Source organism: Sinocyclocheilus grahami, unplaced genomic scaffold, assembly GCF_001515645.1.
Source record: "Sinocyclocheilus grahami isolate Dianchi unplaced genomic scaffold, SAMN03320097.WGS_v1.1 scaffold524.1, whole genome shotgun sequence".
NCBI lineage: Eukaryota > Metazoa > Chordata > Actinopteri > Cypriniformes > Cyprinidae > Sinocyclocheilus > Sinocyclocheilus grahami.
The window spans coordinates 483,264-487,576 of record NW_015505703.1 but is presented as its reverse complement, the minus strand read 5'-3'; the positions used below and the strand labels follow the sequence as shown (position 1 = coordinate 487,576).

General features: G+C 38.8%; 1 protein-coding gene across 1 annotated transcript in view; it reads right to left on the bottom strand.

The window, feature by feature from the left end:
- The window catches only part of LOC107555090 (transcription factor MafG-like), a 9,776-nt gene extending 6,178 nt beyond the window's left edge, over nt 1-3,598 (bottom strand). The window contains exon 1 of the mRNA XM_016237784.1: nt 3,502-3,598. The gene's annotated coding sequence lies outside the window, so the exon portion shown is untranslated. The remainder of the gene's footprint in view (nt 1-3,501) is intronic.
- Between the last annotated feature and the right edge of the window lie 715 nt (nt 3,599-4,313).

Genomic DNA, 4,313 nt, shown 5'->3' with positions numbered 1-4,313 from the left:
ATATTTAATAATTAATATATTATTATATTAATCAATTTGATATAACGTGCGACTAGTTGACTAGAAAAATCTTTAGTAGAGGGCAGGCCTATACTTAGCACAAGGAAGCTCTCCGTTTTTAAAATAAAATGCTATAGCCTAATGACATTACGAAAAGTGCGACAGCTGCAAATATATCGTTATTGCGCTGTATGAGTTATGCATGCATAAGCAGTCAAATTTTTTTTATGAAGAATGATTTGTTGATCTTGTTTTCCCTTTAATACATAGCCTACCTTCCGCAATATATTTTTCAATTACTTTCAAAAAGTGGTAGGGACAGTATCGACCCTGGCAAAAAGTGGTGGGGACATGTCCCACCCGTCCCACCCGCAAATTACGCCTATGACTATACATATGAATGCATGGGTCAATGTTCAGCATCACCCATTGATGATTGGTTTTCATATTTTCAGCACAATGTGTGGGTTAATCCGGAATAGGTTTGGAATTAAAGTGAATTATGCATAGGAAAAACCTTAAAGACATTGTCCTAAATGTGGACTTTAAGCTATGCAAATAAACCTCATGCCAGCCACCTCTGACAGCATCGGCCAGTGAAAATGCTGGATCTGAAAGGCACCAACTTGCAAATCCCTCTTTCTCAGGAAAAGATAGGTTCTCTCTGAGACAAAGACACTCTCTATGTGCTAAGCTGTTGTTGCTCTACTGTACGTGCTAAGTTAAATGTGCTAGCCCAAGATGTGCTAAGCTAAGTCGTTCTAAGGAGAAACAAGGAAGTTCTGCAATTTGGGGAGTTTGGAAACAGCAACAGCAACAAGGACCACAAGCTTAGTGCCCCCCATCTTCTGCAACAACTTCAGAACCTTCTCTTCAGCAATCCTCCGTTTGCGTGTTCCAGACAGCCAGGATCTTCTCCACCAACATCAGAATTGTCTAGTCACCGATCCAGATGTGTTCCAGACTGTACCTTTATTTGTATAGCGCTTTATACAATACTGGTTGTGTCAAAGCAGCTTTACAAAGTCAAACAGGAAAACAGTTTGTCAATAATGCAAGAAGACAATAAGAGTAATTTCTTCAGCTAAAGTCAGTTCATTGATGATTCAGTGATGTCATCATCATCCAGTTCAGTTCTCTTCCAATAGTGTATGTGCAATCAGCCTAAGTGTTCCCAACTAAGCAAGCCAAAGGCAACAGTGGCAAGGAACCAAAACTCCATCGTGACAGAAATGGAGAAAAAAACTTTGGGAGAAACCAGGCTCAGTTGGGGGGCCAGTTCTCCTCTGGTCAGATGAAACTAGCATGGGGTTGTTTAATTCCAGGCTGCAACACAGGTGCAGAGGTTTTGTCTCGTTCCCATGGTCTTGTGCCGATGGTCGTCGAGGTGACGAGGTCTTTGCAAAGGATCTGTTTTTGGGGGCGCATCTAGTTGACGTGCTCTTCGCTGACATTCAGGGCTGTAGGTCATCTCTAGGTGCTGATCCACCATCTGGACTGGATACGGACTGGATCCGGGTGGCTATGGTGACCTCGGAATAAGAATGAAAGAGACTAATATTAGCGTAGATGCCATTCTTCTTACAATGTAACGAGTACATCGGATGTTATGGGAAGTGTTCCTGGTTCCGGTTGACCTAATTAATGCAGCCTAACAATCCTTTAATGGATTTGAATGATAGAAATGTGATGTGATGAGGATAAATAGATGGGTCTTTAATCTAGATTTAAACTGACAGAGTGTGTCTGCCTCCCGAACAACACTAGGTAGATTGTTCCAGATCTTGGACGCTAAATAAGAAAAGGATCTGCTGCCCGCAGATGATTTTGATATTCTAGGTATTATCAAATGGCCAGAGTTTTGAGATCGCAATGGACGTGAAGGACTATAATGCGATATGGGCTCGCTCAAGTATTGAGGAGCTAAACCATTCAGGGCTTTATAGGTAATTAGCAAGATTTTAAAATGTATTCATTGTTCAACAGGGAGCCAGTGCAGAGTTGACAGAACCGGGCTAATATGGTCGTACTTCCTGGTTCTAGTAAGAACTCTAGCTGCTGCATTTTGGACCAGCTGGAGTTTGTTTATTAAACATGCACAGCAACCACCGACTAAAGCATTACAATAATCTAACCTTGAGGTCAAGAACGCATTAATTAACATTTCTGCACTTGACATTGAGAGCATAGGTCATAATTTAGATATATTTTTAAGATAGAAAATGCAGTTTTACAAATGCTAGAAACATGGTTTTCAAAGGAAAGATTGCTATCAAATAGCACACCTAGGTTCCTAACTGATGACGAGGAATTAACAGAGCAGCCAAAAGCGTTAGACAGTGGTTTAGGTTACTACATGTGGAGGTTTTTGGTCCAATAATTAACACCTGTTTTTTTCAGAATTTAGCAGTAGGAAATTACTAGTCATCAAGTTTTTTATATCAACTATGCATTCTGTTAGTTTTGCAAATTTGTATGTTCGGGCCTCAAAGAAATATAGAGCTGAGTATCATCAGCATAACAGTGAAAGCTAACACCATGTTTATTGATCATATCTCGCAAGGGTAACATGTAAAGTGTGAAAAGAAACGGTCCTAGTACTGAGCCTTGTGGCACTCCATACTGTACTTGTGATCGATATGCTATCTCGTTATTTACTGCTACAAATTGATGACAGTCAGATAAGTGACATTTGAACCATGACAATGCAATTTCACTAATGCAAACAAAATTTTGTAGTCTATTCAAAAGGATGTTTTGGTCGAATAGTGTCAAACGCAGCGCTAAGATCCAGAAGCACTAATAGAGAAATACAACCACGATCAGATGATAAGAGCAGGTCATTTGTAACTGTCCAGATCTTCTGTTCAGACTTCAGAACCTTCATCTTCAAGGCTCCTCCATTTGCGAGTTCCAGACCAAAGACCTTCTCAGTGCTCAGAATTTCATCGTTCACCAGTGCTTCGTGTTCAAGATTGTGAAACAGATCCAACTCCTTTCTTCCCACTGCAATGTGGACCGGATCAACAAGTAGAAGACATCGCCACTCAGACTCAGCACATGACCAGGCAGAACGTAAATATTACTCTTTCCACACCTTTCCAGAGAATGTTGGCATTACCCACTGAGCAAAGTTATGTCCAAAAGACATCTTTTCGATGTCTTTGTCACACGTTAAAAAGACGTCCACTGAGGAGCCAGAATGAAAGTTTTTATGACATCTTTTTTTGACGTGTTCGACACATCCGATATAGATGTTCATGGAACCTAGGTACAAGGTTAAAAACTACTTCAAATGTGTTCATTATGGACATATTTTCAACATCATTTAAGGTCTCATTAAGACATAAGTTATACTGTTTCTGGACCATCTCTGGACTAACACTCTCAAGATGCATTAAATTACATTTATTTCAATGTAATTTCCATTTGTAATTGAAAAGCAACTCACAGTGTGTGTTTTTCCAAAAATCATGAAAATAAAAGAAACTTCACTCACACCTTTAGACAACTTAGCATCTGTAATTCACACATCTTTGGATTGTGAGGGAAACCAGATCTGAAGGAAAGACTTTCTGGCTCAGCTGGGACTCGAACCAGGAACCTTCTGCTTCTCTTTCTTGGTGCTTTCTGAGGCAAGCAACACAAACAGTACATATTATCACAGTTCAGTGCCACGTTATTTACTGCAGCATATTATTTACCATTTTCTGCGGCACTCTTACGATGTGAAGGATGCAGCATGAAAGGCAGCAAGTTTGATAAACAATAGTGATAAACAAAATTTAAAATTTGGAGATCAAATTCAGAAGATGACTAGGCCAAAATCACCTGCTTGTATTTGTATGTCTGTGTGTGTGTGTGTGTGGATTTAAAATATAAATGTTAAAATATAATACTACAATAAACATTTCCTATTGTATTTTTACCCAAACATTATGTATTTTAAAATAGAACATAATGCTAAATCTTCCTAAAGTACTTGGTGCTTCACCAAATATTTTAATATTTTAAATGTACTGTATGTTTTCATAAATAAATAAATAAACCCCACAATCAATTACATATAAAGAAGTCAGTCAAATGTAAAGTAATGATCAAAGGTTAGGATGGTGGTTTGGATGAAACAACATACTTTAGATGGTTAAAATGGATTTAAAATAGATAGATAAGTCCACTGTAGTGGGCACCATACATCAGAAGGTTAGAGATTGTTGCTACAGGTTTGCTAGAGGCTGGAGAGAGCTGGAATTGTTTCCAGTAGTAGATATTTGCTGCAAAACTACTTGCCAGTAGTAAACAGTGAAGAACTG